A 16,410-nucleotide genomic window follows, 5' to 3' on the forward strand; every position below is an offset into this window, starting at 1 on the left:
TTTATATCTTTATCTCATTATAAAAAAATGTACAGTATCTTTTAAATTTTGTGGTAATCTATAATTAATGTCTAATTAGTACCTCTATATATTTTTTAATATTATATATATATACACACACACACACACACACACAGAGAATCAGATCTAACAGGCAGAAAATTGAGTAGGGATGCCCCAAAATAAAATAAATGACTTAGGGGTGCCATTATTAAAAAAAGGTTGAAAACCACTGTGCTAGACTGACTAGCTTGTTATTTATCCATCTTGGCATCCTCCCTATGCTGTATTTTCTGAATGGTATATATGCTTTTGTGGCTTCTGTGACTATTGTGTTAAAGTTATTTCATAATTCTAATGTATTCACCCTTCCTCTGTTATTTTCCCATTTGACGTAGGCTGTGAAAGTTTTTAACTTTCATAGTCCAACCTTCCTGAAATTAAAATCTGTGCCTTCACATTTAACAACTTCAACCTCTTTCTTCATCTTCCAATTAGGTTAATATTTTGGTCCCTGAGGCTTGTCACAGACATTGTTATAGGCATAACAAGCTAGGGTTTGCTACCTGGGTGTTTAAAACATTGGGGAAACCAATATTCAGGTTCTATGTGTAAGTCAAGTGGACCGAATTTTGGTGAAGTCCAGTCATTCTGTGACAACCAATTCCTCTGCTTGCACCTTTGTGATGTTGGAACTGTTGATCGGTTGGTTGTTGTAGTATTTTAGGCACATCAGAAACTTAGGACATATTGCACTGTATATAATATTTCTGGAAATTGTGTGTGTGGTAAATTTGCTGCACAAAAAACTTGAATTTCTGGGAGAAAAAAACCATGCTACCCTTGCCTGAGACTAACTAACTGAGCCATGTTGTGAAAAAGACCCAAAAAAATTGCTCACATCACTGACTACACCCAACACCCTTCATCTCTTTCTCACTGTTAACCATTCAAAATACACAGTTAATGTTAGTGGTACCTAGATAAGTTCTCTGAGCAGTGCAGATGGGCTGCAAGAGTAGCTCATGGTGTCTTATCAATGATATACAGGAATTTTTCTAGCAGGGATAGGGAGGCGATTATTCCCTTGTATAAGGCAATGGTCAGGCCGCACCTTGAGTACTGTATACAGGTCTGGAGGCCTCATTTCAAGAAGAATGTAGAGCTGCTGGAACAAGTACAGAGAAGGGCAACAAGGTTAGTGAACGGAACGAAGGGTTGCTCTTACGAAGAAAGGCTTAAGTTTTTCAAATTACAGTGTCTGGAGACTAGGCAGCAGCGAGGTGATCTGATAGAGGTGTACAAAGCCTTGAATGGTTTGAGCATGCTCAATGCTGATAGGATACTGCCTCTTGCTCAGAATAATCACTTGAGAGGGCATAAATTCAGATTGAGGAAAGACAGATGTAGGATAGATGTGCGGAAATTTGCATTTAGCCAGCGGGTAGTTGATTGGTGGAACAGACTTCCATCCCTTGTTGTGGAAGTTGATAGCCTAAATAAATTTAAGGCCGGAGGGGTGAAGTGGAAGGAGTTTTTTTTTTTTTTTTTTTTGGCTGATGCTGCATAAGCTTGTTTTCTTGCATCATATGCCTCTACTAATGCTAATGCTACCTGTAGTCACTTCAGATAACTATTTTGTGATGGTTTCCTCTGCATTGGAGCCCCTTTTACTTGTGGAGCTATTCCTGTAATGTCAAACAACATGAAGCTATTCTCAGCTTCATGTTGTTTGACATTACAGGAATGCAAATAGGATGATCTGGGTGCTTTCTATACATCTTTTCCTTGGTTGGATTAGTGTTTTAAATCCTCTGATCCCATTGTTTGCTCAGATTTATTTGAACTCTGGTCTTTTCCACCTGGTTTGGGGGAGGACATGTTATATTATTTCTTATCAAGTGTTTGCAGGTCTTCCCAAACTCTGCAAGGTGTGAGGAGAATGCTGATTATACCAACTCTTCTACCTATAAGGGTGGAGTTGTTAGTAACCCCAATGTGAAAAGCATAAAACACTGCACCTAGTATACTGGAGGTGACTACCTAGATGTGAACCCAACATAAATAGAGGTTGAGGTGGGGCATCACATCACACAGAGTAATACTGCCCCTCTGTCTCATCAGACAAATAATAGGTGATAGATAGTTCTGATCATCTGGTGCAACACCGTCACTTTGCTTATTGGAGGCTTAAAGTTTTGTGAAACCATTTATTCTTGAGAGCAAGCTCTGTCAACTCCCTTATCTTTGATCCTGTGGTATGAGTGATTACTGAAGTTATGATGAGCATCAAGGCAAGATCCAACATTCTTAACATTTTGAGGATACAGCTCTAAAACAGTGTTTGCACACTAAACACTAGATAATCCACTAGACTGAACCTATTGGTAACTCTCTAGGAGGCATCTGGATCAGCTACTGTATAATTTCAGTGCCTCCACTTAGTAAATGGAGGAAGTCCAAGTACGTATGCAGGGGAGGCATTGTTGAGTCCATGTTATGTCAAGGAGCTGTCTATATTTTTGCTGTCTGTACACCATATGCAAAAATTTCATTAATTCACATACAGCATGTTTCCCCCTCCCTCCATTTTACTCTTTCTGCCCAATGGATTGGTCAAACTTTAAATTAGTGTGTAAATTAGTCAAACTGGTTGCAATTCCACCTACAATCTGTTAAGATGCACTTACTTTTTCCGAACTCGGTTATTGGTTAATTCAATCACTACTTGTATAAGTTGTCTAACTGTTCATTCTGTGATTCCTTTTGCTTTAAAGGGAATACTTGTGCACATGTCTACTCTAATATTCATTGTCAAAGAATTTCCTAATTCGGAAATCTTTTCTTGATATCCTCTGGCTTAAAATCTCTCTGTGTCCCATTCTGCAAATTCATCTTTTGGCTCTATCATTATTCCAATTCCACTCATCACTTGGAAGTCTAACTTTCTTTCTTTGGAACTCTTCTTTCTCCAGTCTAGCTTTCTTTGGAACTCTTCTTTCTCCAGTCTAGCTTTCTTAACAGTGAGGTAATTTTCCTGATTTTATTGTTCACAACTCCAACTGGCTTTGGTTTTCTAGTTACACAGACCCGGCTGGTTGAGATGCTGAAACTTTTGCAATTAGTAAAGACCTCACACAACTTGTTCATTTACCTACTAGAATAACAGCCAGCCATAACTACACCAAACACCCTCAATCTCTTTCTCACTCTCAACCATTCAAAATACACAGTTAATGTTAGTGATACCTGTAGTCACTTACGATAACTATTTTGTGAAGGTTTTGTCTGCAATGGAGCAGACAAAACGTTCACAAAGGTTTTGTCTTGTGGCTATTCTCAGCTTAATGTTGTTTGACATTACAGGAATGCAAATAGGTCTGGGTGCTTTCTATATGTTTTTTCCTTGGTTGAATTAGTGTTTCAAATCCTCTGATCCCATTGTTTGCTCAGATTGTGTCAGTGAAATTATTCTTGTAGGGATTAAATCCTTCATTCCACATGCCTATCTTAAATCCCATCTCTTATCTAAATATTGATTTTCCAATATATGTGCTAAAGTTTTCAAGGTTAAAATATAGCATATTGAAATTGGCTTGTATTCAAATCTGCAGCTTCATTTTCTGTCTACACTAAAGCTCACAACAATTGCAAAACAGTTATTAATCAGTGCAAAGTTGATTTTAAACAGGCTAAGTGTAGAAAATTGCTTTTTGTCCAAATGGTAGTTAAACAGTCTGATCTCTTGTTGCAAATTAAACCCAGGGGCGCACATCTTGTGAGTATGGGCTTGGCATACCCAGGACCCTGAGCTGGATATCATCATTCTTCTCTTTCTTGGTGATTCCCTTCTACATCTCTCTCTCTCTCTCTCTTTCTCAGAGTAACTCAAATTTTTTTTTTTTTTTTGGCTGGTGCAGCTTAAGTCTCAGGGCTTCCTTGTACCATATGGCTAATAATAATAATAATAATAAAACTGCTGACATTCAATATTCTCACCTTTTTAAAAACCTTATGGTTCTGTTGCATCCACAACTAAAGACAAAGCAAACTTACTCTAGCATCCCATTTTCTTTCTAACTCTTGTATCAGTGATCTTGGTAAACCACTTCCTGTCATACCCAATAAACTCCACTCAGTGCTTCTGATGATCTTCCACCAGAAGGATGTTAGAAGAATTCTGCACAACCTTGATGCCAAAAAAAAGTCCCAGGTCTTTTGGCATTATTCCACACATTACCAAACTCTGTATTCCTGTGCTCAGGTTTTGAGAATGCATGTTTTTCTTGTTCTGTCAACTTTTTATACTTTCTTACCTCCCACTAGTGTCCTTCCTTCTGTTTGGTAATTTGCTCATATCCAGTCATTTGCTAAAAAGGTTGTCAATTCCTTCCCATTCATTTATTACCACATTACACTTACCTCTACTCTTTCCAAAGTAATGGAAAAATCCATCAACTGCCAATTCTTAAACTATCTCAAACCTTCCACCTCATCAGTAATTGCCAAATGTATCTTTGGACAAATTTGTCCAAAGATAAGTTATAAATGTAATAAAAGATAAGTAATAAATAAGGATGAAAAAATTTGGTGAAACTCAAGCAGTTGCTAATGGCATCTTTTTGATAATTTCTGACATAAAGATTTTCTTAATAAGCTTCAAACTTTATGACCAGCCAGCTGTATTTTTGCAGGTTGTGTATCCAGTTTTCTCCCTGGATGCTCACTGCAAGTGATTGTAGAGTATAGCACTATATCTTTTAACTTCTCCACATGCTGTTGTTTCCTGAGGTTCAGTCTTTTTCCTGCTCTTTTCCTCTTGTATATTAACGACCTTTCACCAATTTGAAATCCTATCTTTAGCTTTGCTGGTAACAGCACAAGTTACAGAGTAACTCATCAACTGTGTGGTAGTACACTCAGGGTAGTGGAAAATGAAAAAGGTTTGGAGGTCATTGTGCAGTCAGATAGGAAATGCTCTAAGCAATGCAGACATGCTGCAGGAACAGTTCATGGGGTTTTGTCAATGATATACAGAAACTTTGCTAGCAGGGATAAGGAGGTGATTATACCTTTGTACAAGGCCATGGTTAGTCTGCATCTAGACGGGTCTGGAGGCCTCACTTTAGGAAAGATGTAGATCTGCTGGAATGGGTGCAGAGAAGTGCAACCAAATTGTGAAGGGAACAAAAGGGTGCTCTTACCTAGAAAGGTTTCAGTTCTGCAAATTGTAGCTTCTGGAGACTAGGCACCTGCAGGGTGATCTGGTTGAGGTGTTTTAAGGCCTTCAGTGGATTGAGTGAGCTGAATGTGAATGGCATTCTTCCTCTGCTGAGGCTACACACATGAGGGGACATAAATTTAAGTTGAGGAAGGGTTGTTGCAGGATAGATGTGCAGAAGTTTGCCTTCAGCCAGCAAGTGGTTGATTGTTGGAATAGGCTTCCATCTGTTGTTGTAGAAGTGGATAGTTTGAATAAATTCAAGGAGTGTTTTTTTTTTTTTTTTTTTGGCTGATCTTATATAAGCTTGCTTTCTTGCATCATTTGCCATTACTACTACTACTATATTTTGCCATTCAGTTTGAGAAACATCATCCTGCACAAATAGCTTTAACTTCTTGAATATTCATCACCATCTCTTTAAATGCTTAACTCCAGATTAAATCTAATAAGGCAAAGAAAACTTAATTAATGTCAATCTCTAAAACTAAGGCCTGTCTTATTTTTTATCAAAAACAGTCTGCTGCTCGTATGCTCATTGTTGATGATTACTCAGATTTCTAGACAATATCACATATCTCTATTAGGGATTGCTCTGACTTTTAATCACTTAAACCCGGTTTTTAGACATAAAAAACTTGGTTTTATTTTTTCGCTCTGGGCATTGCTTTTCTTCTACACAATTCACTCAGTACAAATCTCAACTTTGCTTCTCCATGGACTGTTCTTCCAAGATATGGGAGCATTCTCCCCAAAACCTCTCCCAAGTTTCTTGATTCTATTCAAAAATAGGAAAATCAGCTAAATTAATGACCTGTCTCATATTCAGTTTCTGCTGCATGCCTTTTCTATACATACTTCCATGGGCACTGTTCTTTTGAACTGGCACATATCATTCACTCACCCACTTCCAAACCAGTCTGAACACTGGCTACTAGCAGTCAACATCCATTCACTGTCCAACTCCAAACTCAAAGAACCAATTTTGCTTCTTCCTCATTGACTCAAGGAAAAGGCAGATTATGAAAAATCTGCGGGAAAGGATGCAAAGCAAAATAGCAAAGACTACTTTATTTCTATAAACTCTAAAAGAAAGGAGATAAATTAGATTGGTCCACTTGATATCGATGGTTCTATGGTTGATAATCCTTCTCAGATAGCTGACAAACTGAACGAGTATTTTGCATCTACATTTACGCACGAGGATTTCCAGCAGTGTGTAGCACACGCTTCTTGATTAGACCAGGGTTTGAGCCTGTCACCACCAAATACGGAGGATGTGGTAAGGTCAGGGAATGACCACCGCATATCCTGGAGCAATATGGCCTTAGTTGCTAATGCTCCTAAAAACCAAATAACAAATAACTAACAAGCACGAGGATTTCTGTAGGGAAGTGGAGGACACAAGCTTACAAGTTTTGCAAATTACAGTGTCTGGAGACTAGGCACCAGCGAGGTGATCTGATAGAGGTGTATAAAGCCTTGAATGGTTTGAGCATGCTCAATGCTGATGGGATTCTTCCTCTCGCTCAGAATAATCACCTGAGAGGGCATAAATTCAAATTGAGGAAAGACAGATGTAGGATAGACGTGCGGAAATTTGCCTTTAGCCAGCGGGTGGTTGGTTGCTGGAACAGACTTCCATCCCTTGTCGTGGAAGTTGATAGCCTAAATACGTTTAAAGCTCAGCTGGACAGATATTTTGAACGAACAGAGGGGTGAAGTGGAAGTGGTTTTTTTTTTTTTTTTTTTTTGGCTGATGCTGCATAAGCTTGCTTTCTTGCATCAAATGCCTCTACTAATGCTAATACTAACCTTTAACAGAGAGCTAAATGACTTTGTAATAACTGAGAGCAAAGTGGAGGAGAAATTGTTGAAGTTAAACATAAGAAAGGCATCTCGAGTGGATGGGATTTATCCAGTTATATTAAAGGAGGCAGAAAAGGAAGTAAGCAAACTCTTAGCCATGATTATGGCAGCATCCTTGGACTTGGGAGGTCCCCACAGACTGGAGTTGTGCAAATGTATTCCCAAAATTCAAAGGGGATCAAAGGATGACATGGATAATTACAGACCTTTTAGTTTAAATTCTGTTCCAGGAAAAATAATGGAGTCACTGGTTAAAGAAGGAATCCAGGATCATCTGGACAAGATTGCAGTTATAGTTCAGACCTGGCACAGGTTTGTTACGGGGATGTCTTGTCTGACCAATTTGATTGGTTACTATGATGTTGTCATAAAGGAACTGGATGCAAAAAATAATTTTGATATCATATACAGTAACTTGGATTTCAGGAGAGCTTTTAATACTGTTGCACATGGAAGCCTGCTATACAAATTGGAGCTGTATGACATTAATGGCAAGTTGCTGCTATGGATAAAGGGATGGTTGAGTGGTAATCAAGGGACACTGCTCTTTAGCATTAGCATTAGCATTAGTAGAGGCATTTGATGCAAGAAAGCAAGCTTATGCAACATCAGCCAAAAAAATTAAAGTAAAATAAATAAATAAAAAATAACCACTTCCACTTCACCCCTCTGTTCGTTCGAAATACCTGTCCAGCCGAGCCTTAAACTTATTTAGGCTATCAACTTCCACGACAAGGGATGGAAGTCTGTTCCACCTACCAACCACCCGCTGGCTAAAGGCAAATTTCCGCACATCTATCCTACATCTGTCTTTCCTCAATTTGAATTTATGCCCTCTCAGGTGATTATTCTGAGCAAGAGGAAGAATCCCATCAGCATTGAGCATGCTCAAACCATTCAAGGCTTTGTACACCTCTATCAGATCACCTCGCTGCTGCCTAGTCTCCAGACACTGTAATTAGCAAAACTTAAGCCTTTCTTCGTAAGAGCACCCCTTTGTTCCATTCACTAATCTTGTTGCCCTTCTCTGTACTCGTTCCAGCAGCTCTACATCCTTCTTGAAATGTGGTCTCCAGGCCTGTATACAGTACTCTAGGTGTGGCCTGACCATTGCCTTATACAAGGGAATAATCACCTCCTTATCCCTGCTAGAAAAATTCCTATATATCATTGACAATACACCATGAGCTACTCTTGCAGCCCGTCTGCACTGCTCAGAGAACTTCATATCTGCCTGCACAACCACCCCCAGGTCCCTTTCATTCTCTACCACTGTCAGTGTAGTACCACAGAGTTGATACGTTGCTCTGGGGTAGCTGTTTCCCATATGTAGTACTTTACATTTGTCAATGTTAAACTTCATTTGCCACCTCTCAGCCCATCTGCTCAAACTTTCCAGATCCTGTTGCAGCAGCATAGTGTCAGTAGTGTCCTTGACAACCCTGCCAACCTTCGTATCATCTGCAAACTTGGACATTAAGCTTGATATACCATCATCAATATCATTTATAAATACAGAAAAGAATAAAGGACCCAATACTGAACCCTGAGGGACTCCACTAATAACATTAGTCCACGATGAGCAGTGTCCATTGATTACCACTCTCTGTCTTCTCCCCCTCAACCACCCCTTTATCCATAGCAGCAATTTGTCTCCAATGCCACACTGCTCCAATTTGTGCAAGAGTATCAAAACCTTTCTAAGATCCAAGCATATAATATCAAAGTTATTCCCTGCATCCAGTTCTTTTGTGACTGCATCATAGTATCCAATCAAATTGGTCAGGCAAGACTTCCCCTTAACAAAACCATGCTGTGTCTGAGCTGTAACTGAAGTCTTGTCTAGATGATCCTGCAGTGCTTCTTTAATCACTGCCTCCATTAATTTTCCGGGAACAGAAGTTAAACTCACAGGTCTATAATTACTTGTGTCAGCCTTTGATTCTCCTTTGTGAATTGGGGTCACATTTGCACTTCTCAAGTCCATGGGTACCTCCCCTGAGTCCAAGGGAGCTCTCATAATTATGGCTAAGGGTTTGCTTACTTCCATTGCTGTCTCCTTTAATATAACTGGATAGATTCCATCCACCCCAGGTGCCTTTCTTGTGTTTATCTTCAACAATTTCTCCTCCACTTTACTCTCAGTTATTACAAGATTCTCTAGCTTACTGCCAGAGTTGAATACACCTCTGTCATTCCCCTCGCTGAATAACTCCTCATGTGTGAATGTCGATGCAAAATATTCATTTAGTTTGTTAGCTACCTGAGCAGGATCATCAACAGTTGACCCATCGATATCAAGTGGACCAATCTGATTCATCCCCTTCCTTCTAGAGTTTACATAAGTAAAGAACTCTTTGCTGTTTTTCTTCGCATCCTTTGCCAAGGATTTCTCGTAATCTGCCTTCGCCTGCCTAACCTCCTTTGTAACTTGGTTACAAATCAACTTGTATCTATCATAGGCTTCTGTGTCACGTGTTAATTTGTATGTATCCCATGCATTTTTCTTCTCTGCCTCGTTTCTGGGGGCTTCTCTTAAAACACCCAGCGATTTTAGGGTGACGAAGACATCGGACCGCCGTTGATACTGTTGCACATGGAAGACTGCTACACAAATTGGAGCAGTGTGACATTGGAGGCAAATTGCTGCTATGGATAAAGGGGTGGTTGAGGGGGAGAAGACAGAGAATGGTAATCAATGGACACTGCTCATCGTGGACTGATGTTATTAGTGGAGTCCCTCAGGGCTCAGTGTTGGGTCCATTATTGTTTTCTGTATTTATAAATGATATTGATGATGGTATATCGGGCTTAATGTCCAAGTTTGCAGACGATACAAAGGTTGGCAGGGTTGTCAAGGACACCACTGACACTATGCTGCTGCAACAGGATCTGGAAAGGTTGAGCAGATGGGCTGAGAGGTGGCAAATGAAGTTTAACATTGACAAATGTAAAGTACTACACATGGGAAACAGCAACCCCAGAGCAACATATCAACTCTGTGGTACTACACTGACAGTGGTAGAGAATGAAAGGGACTTGGGGGTGGTTGTGCAGGCAGATATGAAGTTCTCTGAGCAGTGCAGATGGGCTGCAAGAGTAAGCTCATGGAGTATTATCAATGATATACAGGAATTTTTCCAGCAGGGATAAGGAGGTGATTATTCCATTGTATAAAGCGATGGTCAGGCCACACCTAGAGTACTGTATACAGGTCTGGAGGCCTCATTTCAAGAAGGATGTAGAGCTGCTGGAACGAGTACAGAGAAGGGCAACAAGATTAGTGAATGGAACAAAGGGGTGCTCTTACGAAGAAAGGCTTAAGTTTTGCAAATTACAGTGTCTGGAGACTAGGCACCAGCGAGGTGATCTGATAGAGGTGTATAAAGCCTTGAATGGTTTAAGCATGCTCAATGCTGATGGGATTCTTCCTCTAGCTCAGAAAAATCACCTGAGAGGGCATAAATTCAAATTGAGGAAAGACAGATGTAGGATAGACGTGCGGAAATTTGCCTTTAGCCAGCGGGTGGTTGGTTGGCGGAACAGACTTCCATCCCTTGTGGTAGAGGTTGATAGCCTAAATAAGTTTAAGGCTCAGCTGGACAGGTATTTTGAACGAACAGAAGGGTGAAGTGGAAGTGGGTTTTTTTTTTTTTTTTTTTGGCTGATGCTGCATAAGCTTGCTTTCTTGCATCAAATGCCTCTACTAATGGTAATGCACCTCATTAGTTCATCTGACATCCATTTAGGCCTAAACCTTGAACAATATTTCTTAGTTGGTATGTAAAGTCTAGTAGCTTCCAAGATAAGTTCTTTGAATGCTTCCCATTTTGAATTTGCTGTTGGTAACATCATCAGTTGATCCCACTGTATAGAATTTAAATAATGTCTCTGTCCACCGTAGTCGCCTTTACGAAAGCAATACCCCTTCCCTTTACCCCTAATGGTAGTTACCTCTTAGAGTAAATCCCACTTCAGAACACTGTGATCACTGCCACCTAGTGGTTCATTTATCTGCAGATTCTTAATGCATGAAGAATCACTACTGATAATCAAATCAAGAGTATTACTCCCTCTAGTTGCCTCCCGAACATGCTGATGTAGAAAACAATCATCCAATAAATCCACAAAAGCCCCCAAATTCCAAATCCCCAAATGACCAGCCCCCAAATTCCAGTCAATATCTGGGAAATTAAAATCTCCCATTATAAGACACTCTAATTTACTGGCCCACTCTATTTCTCTGTACAGTTTCTTATTATACTCATCAGAGTCATTAGGCCTATAGCACACTCCTACTCTCAATTTTGATCTCCCAATGCTTATGTCACACCAAACTGACTCGACACTGCACTGTCCAGCGATGTCGACTGGCTTCACTTCCTTGGATTTTATGTGTTTCTTAACTAATAGCATAACCCCTCCTCCCTTCCTATCCTTTCTGTAGACATTGTACTCCCCAAATTCCAGTTCTGCATTCCTTATATCTGTGTGACCACGTCTCTGAAATCCCAACAATATCTGCCTTTGATGTTTTGAGCAATACCTCAAATTCATCAAATTTATTTACTAGACTCCTAGCATTGGTGTACACGCAAGTATACATGCACCTGCTCTTCCTCTTAGCCACCCTAACACAACCCATGTGTTTACTTGTACCCCAATGATTCCCAGCAGTCTCTGAAATATCCTGCATCTTATTTTCCAGGCTGCTGCTCATTCCAATAGAAGCAGTGCAAGAATCACTTTCTCCTCTGCCAGTGGCTACTGTTAATCTGTTAGTCCTTGTATCCCCCCCAATCTAGCAGTTTTCCGATCCACCTAACACTGCCTCGATAGCATCAGCAAACATTCTTGCTCCCTTTCTATTTAAGTGTATCCCATCCCTGTAGAAGCAGTCTCTCCTGTTAACAAGTACAGACTAGGCTGAAAAAAATTCTACCCCTTGAGCCCTGCACAATCTTTCCAGGGCTGAATTGATCGACAGGGCTCTCATCATATACTCCCTCCTATCGTGTCTGGGCAGAATTGCAGACACTTTCAAATTCAACCCTAATTCACGGCTTTTTTTCAGCAGTGACCTGTACTTGCTAAGTAATTCCACCGGTCTCCTACTCTTAATATCATTAGTGCCAACGTGTACAACCATATCACCTTTTGTGCCCTTAAAAGATGATATCTGCTCTACAACGTCATCAACCTTTGCCCCTGGCAGACATACCCTGGTCCTGTTCCACCTATCCTTTTTACAAAGCATGTTTCCCGTTTCCCTGACAATAGAGTCACCAACAACTACTAGTTCCTTTGGGACCAGCGCATTCTGCCTTGGGGGCTGCCACTGTGTTGCGCGATGACCAAGTGCAAGCTCTGGCATTGGTGTGGGTAGCTGAGAGCTTGATGGCCCCTCACTTGTAATCCTTCGAGGGCATCCACCCTGTCCTTCAAGCTCTCATATAGGCCCATAACAATGCTGAGTTGACGCCTGATTTCCTTACACTCCTTGCATCGCGCACATACAAAGGCATCCCCCATGGCAGTATCATGTCCCATACCTGACTGCTCCGCAAACATCAAGCAAATAGTGCATCTTAAAAGGCTGTGATTCAGAGGGCAACTGCCCCCCCTCAGTTCTCCTCTGAGCCACAGCATTCCCATTAGCTTGAGCCTTTTGCTTTGCTGCTCTGGTTTGAGTCATGATTTCGATTTACTTTCAATAAAAATTTCAATTTCAGTACAAAATTAAATCCTAAACTTGTATCCCAACACAGTTATAACGCTATATTTATGTTTCAGTAACGAGTGTTATCTACGAAATATTTGTTTCAGTAACGAGTGTTATCTACGAAATCCCTTTATATAACTTCCGTATCAAGTTATGTATTAATTATTTATTTTTACTAGTTATTTATATTACGTAACCTAAGTGGTTATATGTATAGTTAAAAGTACAATTTAATTGCCAATGAAGTTCGACAAGATTAATAGATTTTACTGATTAATTTTCGCGTAGCAATGGCGGCTATTTACGATCGGTAAACACGTGGATTTGATACCCTTTCCGATACTAAGTAATTCCTAGAAAATCTCTATCTAAGTTACTTTAAACTTAAGTACCGTAAATAGGAATATAAAGCTACTCTAGAAAATAAGTTAATATGTCAATTTAAACTAATAAAGTAGAAAATAAATCAGAAAAAACTTCTCTGTTCCAAGAGCGGCAGAAAGGCACGTCCGCACAGGCAACCCTCGTCCTCAGACTCCATGGATAAAGGGATGGTTGAGTGGTAATCAAGGGACACTGCTCTTTGTGGCATAATGTTAGTAATAGAGTCCCTCAGGGTTTGGTGTTGGGCCCATTGTTGTTTTGTATATTTTTCAGTGATATTGATAAAGGTATATCAGGCTTAATGTCCAAGTTTGCAGATGATACAAAGGTTGGCAGGGTTGTTAATAACAGTGTGCTACTTCAACAGGATCTAGAAAAGTTTGACAGATGGGCTGAGAAGTGGCAACTGAAATTTAACATTGACAAATGCAAAGTACTGCATATGGGTAGCAAGTAACCTTAGAGAAACATGCCAACTGTGTGGTACTACACTTGGTAGTTGAGAATGAAAAAAACCTGGTGGGTAATTGTGCAGTCAGATATGAAGTTTTCTGACAGTGTAGACAGGGTGCCAGAGCAGGTCATGGAACCATGTCAATGATATACACCAATTTTGCTAGCAGGGATAAAGAGGTGATTATCCCTTTGTGTAAAGCAGTGGTCAGACCACAGCTTGAGTACTGCATACAGGGAGGTCTCATTTTAGGGAGAATGTAGAGTTGCTAGAACGAGTACACATGAGGGCAACAAGATTGGTAAGGGAACAAAGGGTTGCTCTTACCAAGAAAGGCTTAAGTTCTGTAAATTGCAGCATCTGGAGACTAGGCACCTGTGAGGTGATCTGATTGTGGTGTATAATTATGGTCTTGAATGGATTGACAAACTTAATGCCGATGGGATGCTTCCTCTTGCTCAGTTTATGAACCTGAGTGAGCATAAGTTCAAATTGCGGAAAGATAGCTGTAGAATAGATGTGCGGAAATTTGCCTTTAGCCAGCGTGTAGCTGATTGCTGGTACAAACTTCCATCTGTTGTTGTGGAAGTTGGTAGCCTAAATAAATTCCAGGAAGAACAGGACAAACTTTGGGAGCAAATGGATGGGTGAAATGATGGGAAGTGTTTTTTTTTTTTTTTTTTTTTGGCTGATGCTGTATAAGCTTGCTTTCTTGCATCATATGCCTATGCTAATGCTATTATCAACAAATCACTTCTGTATTTTTAGCCTTCACCCCATGCACAGTACTAAGAACTACAGGTTGTAATAATTTTGTGCTTGAGGGTTTCATAAAATATGTATATATACACACACACACACACACACACACACGCCGACCGGGCTAGCCGGGTGGGTAAAGTGCCTGCCTAGCAACCCAAAGGTCGCGGGTTCGATTCCCGCCTCGGGCTTGGATCAAAGTACTGCAAAAACCTTGGGAGGTGCATTATGGCCACAGAAGCCTATGCGCCAACAACTACCAAAAAAAAAAAAAAAACACACACACACACACACACACTAACATGCCGATAACCCCCCCCCCCAAAAGCCTTGCAGATTCTCCCAAGTCTTGAGTTAATCCATAAGGCTTTCACCATGGAGACCTCGAGGGAGGTCTCCACAGACTGGAGACATGCAAATGTATTCCCATTCACAAAGAGGATCTAAGGGTGACACGAGTAATTACAGACCTGTTAGTGTAACTTCTGTTCTGGGGAAAATAATGGTGTCTCTGGTTAAAGAAGCAATCCAGAATCATCTGGACAGGACTGCAGTTATAGTTCAGACACAGCATGAATTTGTTAAGGAGTAGTCTTGTCTGACCAATTTTAGCATTAGCATTAGTAGAGGCATATGATGCAAGAAAACAAGCTTATTCAGCATCAGCCAAAAAAAAAACACACCACTCCCATTTCACCACTCCGTTCGCTCGAAATACCTGTCCAGTTGAGCCTTAAATTTGTTTAGGCTATCAACTTAAACAACAAGTGATGGAAGTCGGTTCCACCAACCAACCACCCACTGGCCAAAGGCAAATTTCCGCACATCTATCCGACATCGTCCTTCCTCAATTTGAATTTATGCCTCTGAGCTGATTATTCTGAGCAAGATGAAGAATCCCATTGATGGTTCAACAGTTGAGGATCCTGCTCAGGTGGCTAACAATCTAAACAAGTATTTTGCACCTACATTCACGCATGAGGAGTATTCAGGAAGGAGAATGATGTAGGTAAAGTAAACATTGCAGTGAGCTGGATGATTTTGTAATAACTGAGAGGAAAGTGGAGGAGAGATTGTTGAGGATAACATAAAAAAAGCACCTGGGGTGGATGGGATCTATCCAGTTATATTAAAGGAGTATCCACATTGGAGTATCCAATTTTATTGGATACTCCAATGTGGTCACAAGGAACTGGATGCAAAGAATAATTTTGGTATCATATACTGGTACTTGAATTCAGGAAGGCTTTGATACTGTTGCACGTGGAAGACTGCAGTACAAATTGGAGCAGTATGACATTAAGGGCAAGTTGCTGCTATGGATAAAGGGATGGTTGAATGGTAATCAATGGATGCTGCTCTTTTGGGACTGTTATTATGGAGTTCCTCAGGGTTTGGTGTTGGGGCCCATTGTTGTTTTCTATATTTATCAATCATATTGATGAAGGTCATCATCATCAAGCCATTTCAATCCACTGCAGGATGAAGGCCTCTCCAGCCACTTTCCAGTTCCTTCTGTTTTGAGCACTGGCCATCCATTTACTACCCACAAACTCATAATTTCATCTATCCATCTCCGCCTTTGTCTCCAGGTTTTCTTCTAGCTCCTCTTGGATACCATTCTGTTATTTTCTTAGTCCATCTGTCATCATGTCTTCGAGCTATGTGTCCTGCCCAGGCCCATTTTAGTTCTTTAGTTTGATAAGAATGTCCTTTAACTGAGTTTGTTGCCTAATCCATGTGTTTCTCTTCTTATCTAACAGTCTGATTCCCAATATGATTCGTTCCATTCTTCGCTGTGTAGTTCTCAGCTTCTCTTCCATTCTTTTGGTGAGTGCCCAAGTTTCACTTCCATAAGTCGTGGTGGGGAGTATACATTGGTTCATTATTTTACGTTTCAGACAAACTGGGATATTGCTCTTCTGTATGTGACTATATTTCCTGAATGCTATCCATCCAAAAATTTATTCTTCTCTTGACTTCCAGCCATTTATCATTATT

This window comes from Mastigoproctus giganteus, chromosome 9, assembly GCF_048544385.1.
Source record: "Mastigoproctus giganteus isolate SK-2022 chromosome 9, ASM4854438v1, whole genome shotgun sequence".
NCBI classification, from domain to species: domain Eukaryota; kingdom Metazoa; phylum Arthropoda; class Arachnida; order Uropygi; family Thelyphonidae; genus Mastigoproctus; species Mastigoproctus giganteus.